Here is a 17,245-nt window from a genome sequence, read left to right on the forward strand (position 1 = left end):
TAAACTAAGAAATGTAAGAAAAAAATCCATAAAATATTTTGATGGTCACAAAGGCACAGTTACAACTATTGTTAATAAATTAAAAATCTGAGATATTAAAAGCATGTAAGAACTAGCATTAAAAAAAAAAAACACTGCTTTTACAGGGAAAAGTAAGTTTACTAGAATAAAACTGTTTATTCATATTTTATGTAATTTAACAATCTTTTTTCCACTAGCATTGAAGCTTTATGTAGTCTATTTAAAAGGACAGCATACTTCCTCTTTGTTAATTTCTTTGAAGAGCAGCAAACTAACGAGCTTGATCTGCCATTCCATTTTCAATGAAATAGCCAACAATAGCTCAAATGTTATTTTAAGTGAATATAACTGGAACAGTCAAACAAAAGGTCACCCATTTTACTGGTGTGGAAAAATACAGTATGGGCCTCCTACCCTCCCAGGGCTGTTCAGTACTTTCTATGATCAAAGGCAAGTGGACTTTGGCCTTAATACAAGTATCTTCTTATCTCCCCTCATTCATACATATTATTTGCAACACAATTTAGCCACTGTATTTTACAGTGACTCGTATAAACAAATTTGATTTATCCCACAGGAAAAAAATACAAACAGCTCCCTGCATCCAAACTTATACATAAACCAATTTTAAGTTTCAAATACATTTATTACAAATATACATTGATTTTTTGCTGTGAATTACATCACACAATTTGAGTCTGCAGAAGGAACTGAAAAAACATTTAGGTTAACAGAAGAAAGGCATTTTTTTGTTGTTGTTTTTCAAATACAGTGTTCACTCACAGAGCTTTAGGCAACTAAAATGTCAATGTGTAAAGAGTTTACTGAAACAGATTTAATGATCTCCAAATGACAGGAACAGCTATTTGGTTAGGAAAAGCAGAGTCAAGGTTCACCTTCTGAAAATACTGTTTTGTTACTATTACCATGGGCATCCCACATCATCACCTTCATATCAAAATCCGGTTTTATTTATAGCAGTAGTACAGTTTTTAAAGAAAGTCAAGCAACACATTTGTTCTGTTGAAATTGCAGAATTCTTGAAATCCTAAACTGAAAGACCATTTCCACCCTCCCAGTTTTTCAAGAAATATTTCCGTGATTTTGATTTGTTTTCCTGTACTACAGCCCCTCTTTTCTCTGTAATCCCCCTATGTTTGACACATGAAGTTCTATGTTTGAAGTTCCTCCTGGCTGGCTGCCACTCTTCTTCCTGCACCAAGTCCATATTTCTGTCAGTGACTTCGTAAGATATGTACAAACTCTTACCCACATACATCAGATGACATGTTTTCTATTCCACCTACAACTCCCTCCTTTTTGCTTTGCTCTTTACCAAAGGTTTAAACGGAGCAGCTCTTCCCCCAATTCTTTTAAAGATAGGAAATTCTTTAAAAAACATGTTACACTTCTGCGTAACCTACATCAGGCACTGTCAAACAAGTCTCCCACAACACCACTGGGTCCCATGTCCAACCATGAGAATACCCTTACTTCCCTCCTAGAATAACTTCCCCAAATTATTGCCCCCAATGGCATGCCCACCCCACCCCATTACACACAATGCAATAACCTATCCTGTCAGCTTGATGTTTCTCCTACTTTTCATACTACCTTGACTTTGCACACTATACCTTGGCAAAAGGCACAAATGCCATTATAGGTGTTACTACAGGCTGACCACAGAGACACTGAACGGTTCCCCATTTCTTGCTCAGCCTCTTCTGTACCATCTGCCTGTTTCTGTAAGACCTGTATGTCTGCAACAGACCTGGAGAACGCTGTCCCTCTGCCAAAGTTGACTAGGAATTGAGCAAGTGGTTCAGAAGTTACTGGCATCGTGGGAGGACAGGCTAATGGACAGATGGATGGACAGATGGAACAATTGCATAAGCAACCTTCCCTCAAACTAAAATAAAACTTTGAAGTCCCACCTGTTCCACAAAAAATTTCATCAGCTCTTACCACTCCCCACTTCAAGGTTTTCTGTTTTATAATAGGTTATACTGCATAAAGTAGTAGCTTCGGTCTATAGACTTACCGGATCAACTCATTACTGACTGTACATCACGATGTACAGCTAAAGTTCTCCATAAATAACTGTCTTTAAATGCAAGCTGCACCCAAACAAGATTTCACAGTCAAGTAGAAAAGGAATGGTTGCATAAAAACATTATAATGACATCTAATTTAAAACATCCTTTGTAATAATAATGTAAAAAAAAAAAAAGGAGAAAGGAAACAAGACTTTCGGGGTGGGGTTTTTTGTGTTGGGCTGGGGGGGTGTTGGTTTGTTTGTTTGGTTCTTTTTTTAGAAATACAAAAAGATGTAGAGAAGTAAAAATAAAGACTACTACCAATTAAAGGATCTGCAAAGGCGTCTTGCATTTCAACAGCCTAAGATTGTGTGAAGGGATGAGAGAAAAAGCTGTGCTAGATGAACAGATGGATCAGGAAAGTGTGAAGAGGTCCATAAGGTAGACTCAAGTTTTTAAAGCACAAAACTTCTGAAGCAAGCATAGACTGATTGTAGGTTTTTTCATACAAGGATTAGTTAAGGTAAGGGATTTGGGGGTTTTCTTTTAGGTTTTTTTTTTTTAAACTTATAGATGTAGGTAGATAACAGCATAACCGTGTGTGCATGTCTGGAATGGTGGATTCAGGGATACTGCAACTCCATCCTTGTCTGATGGTAAGGCAAAGAAGGGTGGAAGCATTTTTGCAGAGGTTAAGTGAACAACCGTATGGCAACATTGTTGATGTGGCAGATTAAGAGTAGGAACCAAAAAAAAAAGGGGGGGAAGATCAGAGCCAAAAAGAGGAGAAAAAAAACAAAACACATCTGCTTGCATCAAAGACCTTTTGCTTCCTTTTAGCTGGAATTCTCTTTTCAAGTGCTCAAAATAAGATAATGCAGGCAGTGTCATTAAAATTAGTTGAGCACTGTCAGGGGAAGAAAAAGGTGCCCTGGTAAGAGAAGAATAACTTCATTTTATACAACTTTTTCCTAGTGACATTTTAGGAATAAACATATTTTTAGGAAAATACTGCTTTTGAGCAGAAGGTCTAACTAGGCAAGCTCCTGAGGCCTCTCTTACATCCTCGATGTCAATTATCACTTCAAAATCCCTAAGCAACCCTATTAAAAACAGCAGCAGAAAGTCAAGGAGGGGGTATTCTATATTTGTTAATAGATTCAGCCTCACTTCAGCAAACTTCCATCTTGCAATAAAAAGGATATAATTTTAAAAAGTGTATGTTCTGAGGTTCACAGCTGAAAATTATTAACATCTACTGTCACTGCTATGACAATTGCCTACTCTTAAACTAATAAGCAGCTTTAACTTTTGGATGAATAGTTCTATACATAAGTAGCCCATAAGCAAATTAAACTTTTTTGATCTCAAATGGTACATAACATAAAATCTAAACTTAATCTAAGTTATCATAGATCTATGCCCATTCCCTGTTTCTCAAACTCAAAATATATTCTAACACAGAAAACACTTAAAGAGCTTCCAGTATATCTACCAACTATTTTGAACAACACAAATTTGAAATATCAATTAAGATGTGAGAATAAAAACAGTTTCATATACTATATAAGGTGCTGTATGTTTTGACAGTTTTAAGATTTCTTCACCTCTGAAGGGGGTCACAAAAACTGAAGTTAGCTGGGCCCCAACCCTGCATACACTTCTCCATAAGCAATACAACTGAAGCTAAACATACATTTAACTCATTACATGTGCACAAATGTTTGTAGAGAGGGCTTAAGTGGCTCCAGGGAATAAACAAAATGCTGCCAAGTGTTCAAAATAGAAAACAGAAGAGGAAACTTTTCCTGTAATTTGTTTTCAGCTACTGTAAAGTTTTTACTGATCACAGCAGGTTAACAGGAATTTAGTGTAATAGCTCTAACAAGAGCAGCTTTACAAGAGCTGACTATGACATATCCCCAACTTCCATGGACCTCAGTTTTGCTATTACTATTTAAGTTAACAGCCAAAAATGCAATCTACAAAAAAAAACCCACCATCCTGAAAGATGCAGAACAATCAAACTACATTACGTTTATTCATGGAAAACCACTCTGATGAACCTGCAACTAACATGACAGGCTGCAGCAAGCAAGATACCAGGCATACTGAAATTTGTTGTAAGAGTAACAACCAGCAGAGAGTAACATCCAAATCATTCCAGCAAGCATTTGGGGCTTATCTACAACAGGACTCCCACCAGAACACATTTTCCTCTTCACCATCATCTAGAAATGTTGTCCACATGAAAAGGGAGAGGAGAGAGAAAAGAGCAGTGCACACCACCAAGCATCCTGAGTCTGCAACATTCAGGGCATACTGGAACTTCTTTTTCTACCAACACCAGCATAGCGCTGATGCACACACAGGCAAATGCAGGGGGTTTGTGAGATGTGAATTACACACAAATATGGCCTTCTTAAGATTGGGAAACGTAGCAACAAGCAGAAAGCTTATAAACATAAATTTACTGTGCCCTCAAGTTTAATTCAAAAGTTTCTATGCTTTAAAGATAAATATACAAAGTCCCACTTGCTGGTACAAAGCTTAAAAAAGCTACCAGCTGGCAGTTATTTTCTGGCCATGAAATCAGGTAATTTAACAAGTTAAAAGGTCACCCAGTCTATCACATACAGACTAAACAAATATCCACCTTCTCAAGGTCATAAAGGGATAAGACTGTAAAGCTCATGTAGACTGATGTACATTCAAGTAGCTATTCACTTACTTCATATGTAAGTGGGACTTCACAGCTGAGTAGTTGCTCACTTCATAAGCATTAAGCTCAAAGTAAACCAGACATACTGATTCTATGCCAGATAGTTACCCTACATAATTATCAGTTCAGTAGAAACTTTAAAAAATCCATTTAAAGATCACAAATTCTATGAGTTTGAAAACTGTTTCCCCACAAACACAAGGGCTTCACAATTAGTTGTTAGACCATGAGATCAACCAAAACATAGTTCTAAGGAACCAAGCTAAGTAAGAACTCTGTCCTACAAATAAATCATTGTAAGTGTTAACCATTTCCTTGAATTCACTAGGAAATGTACAGTTCCTACAACACACGACAACTTTTAAACACCGATATCTAATTATGAAGAAAAGTGGAGGAAAGGGTGAAAAAAGTTTTGGTTTCATATTCAAGTCCCAAGAATTTTACATTTTTTTTATACTTAATAGTTGGATAAATATTTTATTCTACTGAAGCTTACAGCCATATCCTCCCTTTCCTTCAGCTGAATGAAGCACTGTTACCATTAACATCTGTACTTCTATAGTCATCTGTAACAAAAAGTTAACAGACAGTGCTACAACTAACCAGAATAAGAGAGCTCTATGTGGATGGCATAATGCAAATTCAGTTAAGAACTGATTCACATTTTGTTTTTTTCAGAGAAGAAATTTGGGGGCTTCCCTCCCCACCTTTTTTTTTTTTTTTTTTTTAATATTGCCATGCAATTATTTCTTGTGAATGCCATCCACACCATGACTATCTTCTTTTCCCAAAATAAGTGTCAGTGATAAATTAATTTATCCTATTGTTAAAAATAAATCAAATAAAGGATTAATTTGCAAGACATCAACAGGCAATTCCAACCCTCTTAGATTAGGAACACAAATTTCAAAGCCAAACTGAAACACACTAATATCTCTCCTGAAGTGATGTTAGAAAAATAAATCTAACTGCACTAAAGCTAGAATTAAAAGCTTCTGAAGACCTAAATACTTCAGTATACCAGGTAAGTATCATAGCATCATATATTAACTATACCTACTTATTTCATACACATTTTCCTCATTTTAAGACACAGCAACAGATTATTTTGACTCTACAGCAACTAAATAGAACTTAGGTACGAACTTTCAAATGAACAGAGAAGCAGAACCCAACTCTAACTTGAGAACCCATACATTCATTTCTGAAAGTTATTTTGCCTAAAAGAAACAATCATGGAAGTTCTCTGAAGGCTAGCCTATTCCTATAGAATTCTCATGGTTGCCTCAGCAAAGGGAAGGGGGAAAAAATGCAATATTTCTATAGCAACACAGTTTAAGACACGTAGAACCTTTTAAATTTATTTTGTTCTTTCATCATGATTTCATCAAGATCTTAACAAAATTATTTCTGCTATGCTAAAGTATCTTAACACAGTGACAAGGAAACATATTACCACATTCTAAATAAAACTCCCTTATTTTTAAAAGCTGCATACATTAGTGTTGTGAACATTCAGAAAATTAACATTTTTTCTTCATCCATATTTAATATTCTGAAATTGCACAGACTCAGCAAGAGGGCTGACGTAACAGCTATTTCCTTAGTTTACTTATAAATTAGTGAGCATTAAAACAATACATACTATGAAATTAATTCTTACTGCTTCTGATGCAGAAAGCCAGTATTACCATTCACAAACAAATCTTCATCTAGAAACTAAAATAAAGTACTATAGTTAGAATACACAATTTGGAACCAGGAAATAAACTCTATTACTCATTATATTACATACATTCTTTAGTGATAGCAAGTAACTGATCATTCTCATGCCTTGATGTTCTGATGTGAAAAATCAAGACAAAAAAAATCTAAGTTGCTAGATTTAGCTTGAGTAGTGCCAAAAGTCTCAAACAGAAGTTATGACAAATGTAAGCCATTCTTGTTCCTTTCACACAATGAGCACCCAGTTCACAATGACTTATTTAGCCTCCATGTCAACACGTTTTCAGGGTGGCTCCCTCTCATTACTGTTCCATGACCCATGTTCATGCTCTGCTCAGGGTAAGCGTATAAGCTCAAGAAAATTCTCAAAAATAAGAATTCATATCTTATCCAGAGCTTAAATAATACCTAGGGAAACTGCTGGTTAGTTCTTTCTTTCCAGATTTCTACTGCTGAAACGTTGTCTGTTCGAGTGAGAGAGAAAGCTAATGCTTATATGTGAACAGTTTTCAAGAGCATCCATATATAGTCAGCATTATAAATAGCTATTTTTGTAACAGCACTGAACTGACTTTTTGTTATATATAGAGAGAGGGTGTTCTCTGCATACAGAAATTATTCTTTTATTCTACCTTGTACTTGCTGTCTTAACTCTCCTCCCACTCACGTAGTCCTGCTCCATACAACAGAACTAGCCACTGCCAGTGTCAAACCACACTGGCACTATAGTTCATAGAATCATAAATACCAGAGTCGGGGTACTCGCATGGTAACTGCTTTCAACTACAGGTCTAAGCACTGGCTGAAATTAATTAAAAAGATTTTGTTCCAAAATACGGTATAGCACTTGCTCCTTGCAGCACTTGATTGCTACAGTTTAAGATTTCTCGCCTTTCCTACAAACTATGGTCTTTCACCCATTGTAATACATGATCCCGTTTTTTGACCTGCCAGAAAAATCTAAGGGGCTAAAACATGGCTACAAAAATTCCGATACAATTATTTAAATCCTTAAACACTACAGTTTTAGGTAAATACTGACAAACAAGGCCATGCTCCTGTGTGTTATTTAATGTGGAGGCTTCTTTAGGCAGAGAGCTCTCTCCTAGCAGAACATCTTGCCAGAAGTACAAAGGGGGAGATTTTCCTTCCTATTGCCAAATGAGCAAAATGAAAGAAATCTTTGAACACCCACACAACTAGAGGTAGTATTTAAGTCTGTACAATAAAAAAAGCCAATACTTCTATTCTTCAATCTACCTGTTAAAATGGCGCTTTTTATTCTACTACAGGCAGGTATGTATTTTATAAAAAGCTTGCCCTTTTTTTTTTTTTTTTTTGCAACTGCAGACATCTTCACTATTAAGTCAGCACACAAACCAAACCCAAGAAAAATCTTAAAGATCATGTTGTTTCACGTAAACCCATCGGACTATTTGAAATGTTAGATTTGACATTCTTGCACTGAGATTTCTGGAAAAAAATAATTAAGTGTTCTCATAGACAGTAAAATCAAGAGGGAATTGTAGGTTGTGCTAGCCAAGAAACCATTATCAACTGGCAATATACAATTTGATCGCTCATTATACTGGAAGCTGGTAGTGCTCAACAGCAGAGAGACATGAGAACGACAAAAGAAACTAACAGGACAATTTAAAACTTCTGTCCTGCAATACAACAGGACCTGAAAGCCATTCATGATGTGCAATCTATCAGTATGCCAAAGGATTTTCCTAGCCCTGCTGTTTTATATTCTGAAGCTTTGCTAAATAAACACATATTTGCAATAAATAAGAACTCTTCCACGTAGAACCGCAACTAATGCATTACCGTCTTGACAAACCTACTGGGTAGAAGTCAGGTAACAGCTTCCCTCAACCAAGGCATGGCACACAGGAATTTGCATGATCATTACTAATTTCACTATGGCAGTTTCAGGCTGTTGCTGTCTCAGGCAGTACCTGCCGCAGCAGCAGCACACGATGCAGACAGGAGGAGGATCTCGGAGAGGGAGGCTGGAGTAGTTCAGCAACAGCAACAGCACGCAGAGCCCTCACATACACCAAAGGGAACCGAACAGGAGCAGAGCTGCTCGCTCCTCCAGCCCAGGAAAGAGGCATCGCACACAAACCACACAAAACCCTGCTTGTAAAAAAAATCCTTTTCTTTTCCATACGCTCAAGTCCGAGGATAGCAACCGAGTTCTCCCTGCTCACCGAGCAATACCGAAGATGAAACCTGAGAGGAGAATCAAGGAATAGCCCAGCAACGGGAATCCCGGCATCCCTCTTCCTCCTAGCGGCTCCGGCCGAGGAGCAGCCTTCCCTCCTGGGTGTTGGCCCCTCTCACGCTCTCCATCACCGCTCACCCGCCGGGTAACAACCAGCTATATTTTCTCATAACTGGCACAGAAAATACACAAGCCCGTCGACAGTGCGACTGAGAAAAAAAAAAAAAGGCAAAAACCAACCAAAAAACCCACTGCCACCAACACAAAAAAAACCAACACAGAAACCCGCAGGGAAACACTCCCTCCCCCCGATGGCAGTAACCTCGGGAGTATCGCTACAGCAAAAGCCCGAGCCCGCAGCGCGGCGGAAGGGAACACGGGGAGGAAGCGGGCACGGCCAGCGCCAGGCGGGGAGCACGGGCGGAATCCCACAGGCGGCCGCCCCCCCCCCCGCTCCCGGGGCACCTCAGTGCAACCCCGGCCAGCGGGACCGAAGAGGGGCCGCGCCCGCCGGCTCTGCCCCCTGCCGAGAGGGGCGGCGAGCGGACACGGCGCCGCCGCCAGACCCCGCTCCCTCGCCCCCTCGGCCCCGGGCCGAGCGCACCTGGGCTGCGGCGCTTCCCTGCCCGCCGGCGGAGACCCCCACCGGCGGGGACACCCACCGGCCCCGCGCCCACCGGGGCAGCGCCAGCGAACGGCTCCCGGCGGGACGGCGGGGGGAGGGGGGTGGGCGGCGGCCGCCCAACGGCGGCGGGGGCGCGAGCGGCGGCGGTCGCGCGGCCGGGCGGCGGTGGGGGAGTAGGGACGGAGCCGAGGGAAGGGGGTGAGACGCGGGACCGCCCCGCCGCCGCAGCAACAGCCCGGCAGGTGACAGGTGAGGGCAGAGGAGGGCAAGGGGCGACCTGCCGGCGCTCTCCCGGCCCCGCGCAGCTCCCCTACCTCCGCTCCGGCGCCGCCGCTGCTCTCGTTACACCCGGCGGCGCGCGCTCACTCACCCGCCGCCGCCGCCCCCTCACTCCGCTCCCCCGCCCGCCGCGATCCCTCCCTAGCGCGGCGCTCAACCGACGCCACTAGCCACCCGGCCCCGCCCTCAAGCCCGCACTGACATCCCCTCTCACCAATAGCAAAGGAATGAGCCGGCCTCAGGCTACGCCTACACCCTCCTCGGCTAATAGAAGCTGGCCGTGAGCCGGCCCCGCCACCCCCCACTAGCACCGCCCCCAGCCTCGGTTCGGTTGCCTCGCAGACGCCGAGAAACGGGTGCTGGGCTTCGGGCGGCGGCGGGCCCGGGCCGCGGGGGTAGCGTCGGGGGAGAGGCGGCGGCTGAGGGCAGGTCGGGTTACGGGAGGGGCGGCAGCAGTCACGGGTGACAGCCCCGCTGCTGGCAGCGCAGGCAGGTGGAGGTGCGGGGTGTCGGCCTCCGGCAGCAGCGAGGGCGGTGAGGGACGTGGCCCTCGCTGGACAGGCAGGAGGGCCAGGTGGCTTCTGGTTCGAGGGGATTTCGGCAGCGCAGGCAGGTGGAGGTGCGGGGTGTCGGCCTCCGGCAGCAGCGAGGGCGGTGAGGGACGTGGCCCTCGCTGGACAGGCAGGAGGGCCAGGTGGCTTCTGGTTCGAGGGGATTTCGCCTAACTGGTGGGCTCTTCTTTCTTTTCTTTCTTTTTTTTTTTTTTTTTTTTTTTTTTTTTTTTTTTTTGGCGTGGAAACTGGCCCACGCCCCCGGCACGCAGAGCCGTTAGTCACCCGTGTGGGGAACGGGGAGGGGGTGCAGAAGGGCAGTAGGAACTGATGCTGCTTTTGCTGGCTGGATGCAAAGACGGGCAGTCAACAATCAGTATCTCCTTGTTTCCTCAGATCACCTCCTGAAACGGTGAAAATGTCTCCAGCACGCAAACGTTTCTCCCACCTTTAGAAAACCATAACCCCGGCTTGCAGATTGTGTTGCAAGCAGCTGTAAGGCTTGCACTTCCCAGGTTTGCTCACACAAAAAGACAGTTAAAAACTGACGCCACTTTCAGCTGCCACTTTCAGGCAAACATCGACTATCAGATAGGCATCATGGCAAAATGCAGTTCTGCAAGTTATGAATGCTTGAACTTAGCTTCCATTTTCTTGATATGCTTGAATGCTTATTTAAATTAGAAAAGTCTGATGAAGCCCACTGGACATAACATGCCGTAGGGCTCAGCGATAGCTGAGGATTGCTAATCTAACACTAACTGAAAGTGTATTTCATTTGAAAGGCTATGAACCTTAAAAAAAATCTGCGCAGACAGATAACAGAGCTTAAGGCATTGCAGTGCATAAAAATCAGGCTTCTCATTTTCATTTGTCGTTCCACACAAACTGCTTCATGAGCCTTGGGGCACTTAAGTGTTTTAGTTTGGATCAGGGATGCAATTTTGAAGTAAATGCTGTCATCATGTCTGCTTACAGTGCTTTGCTTCACAGTGTGATGTGGTGTTGGAGTGCAATGAAGTAGATCCCTTTAGGACGAAGCTGAACTGGCAGAGGTGCTCCAGGAGCGCACCTAATGCGTTCCAGCCACAAATGAGAACTCAGCAGGACTCAAACTGAACTAGTTGAACACTAGGGACCCCTGAAATTAGTTTAGCTTAGAGATCAGGCCCTCAACACCAACTGTTGCACTCTACAGGTCTTCTGTTAGGCCATGGTGCTTGCCAGTGTAGTCAAAGACTTGGAGCTTTGTAGTTCAGAAGGTCCCAGAAGATTTCTAATGCAACATCTGAAAGATCTGATTCATGGTTCACGGCAGGCAGGCGAACTGATCTTCTGAAACTTTGATGCTTAAAAGTCTGCCAAAACTCGCAGTTTTCACATGAATCTTCCTATGTAGTTCTGTCAGGAGTACAACATATCACCCATAGCGATAAGGACAACTTGGAACTGAAGTTCAAGATACAATGCTGTGTCTAAATGGTAGAAAAGGTGCTACCAGTGTTGCTACTCTAGATATTGTCAATGGATTGTGTAGTCCTTAATTACCTCCCTATGCCTGTAACTGAGTCCAGGATAGAAGGCAGAGGTGCTACATGTTAAAAATCAAGATAAATGACTGGGTAATGCTTTAATGCTTAAAAATAACAAAATTAATTTTGAGCAACATATGCTAGCAATTAAAACAATTTTTTGCTGTCAGTGTATCTTGTCATTTTAATATGAGGCCAGATTGTAAGTGATGTAGTACATGTTGAATTTTTGTGAGAAGGCATAGACAGAACCACTGCTGTGGCAAAATCTGAGCAGAGAACCGTGCATTTTTTGTTATAACCTATACAAAATCAATTTCCTTTTCCAACAGTGCTTCTCACAAGTAGCCAGTTTCACATGCTAACATGATGTAGTTATTCTTTTTACTGAGATCTGCCTTTTTTATTATTATTTCTCATACAATATGTGATAGAGAAGATAGAACACTTTATAATACATTTTAATCTTGAGCTTTGCTTCAATAAGGACAATAGTCCATAACATTACATGCCTGAAATCAAACCTCATAGCTTGTCTTCTGGATTTCTTCAATATTCATCATAATATTTTTCTCCCCCATCTTGTGGTTGTAACAGAATTGTTAGAGTACAACAGATTTTTGTTTACTGCATCCAAAAGTTTAAGGCTAATTTCACTCAACTATAAAGATGGCATTTTCTAACATGAACCCTTGCAAACCAGGCATGGCTGTGGAGGCCAAGCCCTTTTTTTCTGACATGCACATCATGGTCTATAATAGATAATTTGTTTTAAGAAGCTAGACTAGACTCCACCAAGTCACTAAAATAAAATACAGGAAAAAATATTATTTACCAGGTAAAACAAGCATATATGACTCTGAATACAAATAAGCAGCAGATCTCATTCATAACAAGATACCATTTTTAGACATTTTTTCCCATGGAGGGGAAATGCCAAAGTTTGGGCCACCTGTGGTTTTTTTCCAGGGACTCCGAAGGAGGTTGTGGAGTAATCCAGGCCAGAGACAAGCACTTGAAGGCAGCAGCCAGATTGTCTTGGCTTCCTTTTTTGGTCCCACAAACTAACTGGCTCAGTGTCAGGCTGGCCCTCCAGTGCAGATCAGAGCAGTCTGATCTGTTCTGCTGGAAACGGCCTGAAGTGCCAAGTCCTATGCACGTCTTCTCTAGGAGTGCCTATGAGTCATTGTATCAGCTAGGCATACAGGCAGCTACCAGTTTGATGGCTAACCAGTGTAACACAGTCTCGGCAGGAAAGAGCTGCTTACCCACTGCACCTGTATCAAGCCACTGACGCTAAGAGTGAAGTAGGGATAAACTTAATGTAAGCATCAGTAGAAGTGGATGGCAAGAGGACACTGAGTAAGTAGCATTACCCACACAGTTTAGGCAGATAGAAATGTAAATACATAGGGCAAGATAGTACCACAGCATAAGAGCCTTTTAACTGGCAAAAATCAATGGGAGTTTTGCCTAGCTGAAAAGTGCAGAAATTGGCACATGGATAGGAGCAGATTATTCATTTCTTCTTTCTTGCAGTGACATTTCATTACATACAGAGGAAACAAAACCCATGAAGAAGTGAATAGATATTGTTTCTTTCCTAGAGTCTTGAGAGAAAACAATGTAACAAAAGGGAGTGATGCTGATTTTATTATTATTCTCTACAAACTCGCTCTTCCTTTCCCAGGAACCAAGCTCTCAGTTGAACAAGCAATAATTTAAAAATAATTTTATCATTAGTTTCCTATACAGCATTGCATATTTAATACATGCAATAAAGGCCAACAGTAGCAATTCTCAGGTGGTGGAGTTTTCTATAACAGCACTGACATGCTTTTACAAAGCTTTTCTTAAAACATGTATTTTAAAATGTGTAATTTGCAAGTACAGCTCCTGAATGGGATTATTTAATTTTGAAGATAGGGCTCATGATCAGAGTTACAGCTTTATTCCTCCCTATGCAATCATTTCTGTGCAAGGGCTACAAACCAATTTTTTCCTCCTCCTTTTGGTGGGTGCTGCAACCATCCTTCATCGAAACAGAAAGTGGTTCACTCCACAGGATGTGCCTGGTATGAGTATTTGTGGGGATTCAATAGGGATGAGGGTTTTCTGTGCATCCCCACCACAGAACTGCAGGCTGGTCTGCCCAGCACTTTTAAGCCAAGCACCCCTTCCAGGAGAGAGGAACTAACAGAAGAAATAGTGCTTAGTCTATAAGAAACAGTTTTACTGTCTTATTTAACAAGACTTGTTTAGGCTATGAAAAGTACCAATGATCTAGAGCTTACCTACTCTCTGCCTCTTAGTTTAAAAATAGGTTTTCTGTGCTGCTTAGCCACCTGCTGTATTCTCCTCTTATGCATTACCACTGCCCTTTCTTCTGGCTTCCTAAACATATGTGGGTAGATTGCAAGATACATATTCTGCTTTTACAGAGCCAGGACTCAGCCTAATTATAACCTGCAAGATCAGGATGTGACTGTTTTGACTTGCAGAAGCAAAGATGAATAATTGAGTTGTTGACATTTACTTTGTTTAGACATTCTGAGCTCAGTCCACTTTTTACTGTAATTTATTGTGTTTATGACAGTGCTGATACCTGGTGAAAATGACCTATGTATGCAAGCCATCATTTGCATTGTATTTCCAATGAAGTAAATGGACTTTTAGCAAAGTAAAAACACTTCAATTGTTCTTTTATGATTCTAAAGCCAGTGTGGTTTTATAACTTCTCCATGACAAGAAAATAGTACACAGAATAAAGTTAAATAATATTTCTTTCCAGACTACAGTAATTTAGAAAATCTGACATTTCAAAGAACTATACACCTTTATTTCAGTAATAATGACTAGTTATGGTTAATGGATTTCATTCATCCTAATATCTCTTACTGTGTGTAATAGGCACCTTCTGTGTGCACGTAGGTAGCTTTGCCCGTGAAGTATTCCATCCTTGAGTATAATTCACAGTTTTATGTCAGCATTTCGTTGGAACAAGACAAGGGGTAAGATGACATGATTGTAGGGTGGCTTTCTGTTGCAGCAGTCTGTGTCTTAAGCTCTTGAGGGCAATTCCTGTATGTCTAGACCATCAGTGCCTCAGTTCTCAGCCCATCTCAGAGTAATGGTACTGACATACATCATTATAGTCTCATAGATCACATTGCCTTCTACCTCTTTTTTCCCCCCATGGAGCTCTGGTCTCCCTAGCAATGATGTCAGAAAGAAAGCAGATTAGATAGGATAGCTAAGTATTTTTTCTGTTTATTATTTTCTTAAGACGAGTTTTGTTTTCAGAGCATTTGTAACTTTCTATAAATAGTTTCTCAAAGCATGCCCCTCTCATTATGTTTATGTATTCTATTTTCCTTCTCTGTCTGACTTGTCCCTCACACTCCTTTCTCTTTTGGTTGTATTTAAACTTAGTTACTATTGTTTTCAGCTATACGAGCAGTATCCCCAACTTGGGGCTCTTTTGACCTGTTTTCTAAGAGAATAGGTTTCCATAAGAAAGAAGAATCACCCTTCCTCTCTAGAAGAATTAGAATTTATGAACTGTCTTACTAAGCCAAGCTTGATGTAGAGCATCTGCATAGAGAACCCCAAAACTTTATGTACAAAACAGTAATATATGAAATATTGCATCTAGGCTGACATTGTCCTGCTAAATGTAATCTTCAATTAAATCAAAGCTGTAACTTGGTTTTAATATATTTTTAACAAGGGAAAAGATGTGTATATTTTTTGTAGTCTGACATATAGAAGATTATGTTCTAAAATACGAATTTTAATGTAGAAGAGAGAGAGGAGTTGCACAATACCAACATGGCTGAGATGTTACAATTTCTACCTATTGAAACATGTATTATCATCACTATTGTACTTTAAAAGAGTCCTGTTCTTGGTCATAATTCTTATTTAGGTGGATCAGGTGTTGTACAAACACAAAAGAAGATGATCCCTGCCCCCAAAACCTCATTGTTCAAGAGGTATGTAGTGGTTTGACCCTGGCTGGATGCCAGGTGCCCACCAAAACTGTTCTGTCACTCCCCTCCTCAACAGGACACGTGAGAGAAAATATAACGAAAGGCTCGTGTGTCGAGATAAGGACAGGGAGATCACTCGGCAGTTACCATCATGGGCAAAACACACTCAGCTCAGGGAAATTAGTTTAATTTATTACCAGTCAAATCAGAAAAAACACTTTCCCCCAACCCATCCCATCTTCAATGGCTTAATTCCTGATTTCTCTACTTCTCCCTGACTAGCGCAGGGGAACGGGAGTTATGGTCAGTTCACCACACATTGTCTCTGCCGCTCCTTCCTCCTCACATTCTTTCCCTGTTCCAACCTGGGGTCCCTCTCACAGGAGAGAGTCTTCCATGAACTTCTGCAATGTGAGTCCTTCCCACGGGCTGCAGTTCTTCACAAACTGCTCCAGCGTGGGTCCCTTCCATGGGGTGCAGCCCCTCAGGAGCAGGCTGCTCCAGCGTGGGTCCCCCATGGGGTCACAAGTCCTGCCAGCAAACCTGCTCCAGCCTGGGCTCCTCTCTCCATGGGGCCGAAGGTCCTGCCAGGAGCCTGCTCCAGTGCGGGCTGCCCATGGGGTCACAGTCACCGCCTTTGGGCACCCACCTGCTCCAGTGTGGGGTCCTTCACAAGCTGCAGGTGGGTATCTGCTCCAGTGTGGACCTCCATGGGCTGAGGGGCACCGCCTGACTCACCATGGTCATTGCCACGGGCTGCAGGGAGATCTCTGCTCCAGCGCCTGGAGCCCCTCCTGCCACCTTCTGCACTGACCCTGGTGTCTGCAGACAGTTGCTGCTCTCACATAGTCTCACTCCTCTCCCGCTGCTGCAGATCATTATTGTTTTTCTCCTTCGTAACATGCTATCACAGAGGTGCTACCACCACCGCCGATTAACTTGGCCTTGGCCAGCGGCAGCTCCATCCTGCAGCCGGTTGGCGTTGGCTCCATTGGACATGGGGGAAGCTTCTGGCATCTTCTCACAGCAGCCACCCCTGTAGTGCCCCCATCCCCAAACCTTGCCATGCAAACCCACTACAAGGTAACAGGTGACAGCATTGGGAAAGGACAAGGTAGTTCACACAGCATGATGGATAGTTGGCTAGATCCAAATCTGTAGCATTGTGGCAGAGGTGATTTCAAATAGAGTTTCTTAAGCAAAATACTGAAGTGCCTTTGTTGATATTTATGAGAAATTTGGCAAGAGCACGTGGGAGCAGTATGGGAGATAATGTGGATGTGCCTACCTGGAATTTTAACAAGCAGATGATAACTATCATCCTGAGTAGGCTGGCTGTAAGAGCTTGAGAGATGATATGGTGGGAATAGATTGCAAATGGACTTGAAAATTAAGACAGCATACACTGATGCCATAAAGATTGGGAGAACAAAGAAAGGATTGTAAGGGAGGAAGATTTAGAACTTGCCATCTCCCTGAAGGGTGATGAATTATTAAGGTAGTGCATGGCAAGGGTAAGGAAACAGATG

At 42.1% G+C, this 17,245-nt stretch overlaps 1 protein-coding gene across 1 annotated transcript in view; it reads right to left on the reverse strand.

Annotated features, from left to right (window-relative positions):
- CDKL5 (cyclin dependent kinase like 5) overlaps positions 1 to 10,235 on the reverse strand; it is a 142,308-nt gene extending 132,073 nt beyond the window's left edge. Inside the window, exon 1 of the mRNA XM_080377127.1 lies at positions 9,677 to 10,235. The gene's annotated coding sequence lies outside the window, so the exon portion shown is untranslated. The remainder of the gene's footprint in view (positions 1 to 9,676) is intronic.
- Positions 10,236 to 17,245: the final 7,010 nt, after the last annotated feature.

Source organism: Falco punctatus, assembly GCF_963210335.1.
Source record: "Falco punctatus genome assembly, chromosome: 2".
Taxonomy (NCBI): domain Eukaryota; kingdom Metazoa; phylum Chordata; class Aves; order Falconiformes; family Falconidae; genus Falco; species Falco punctatus.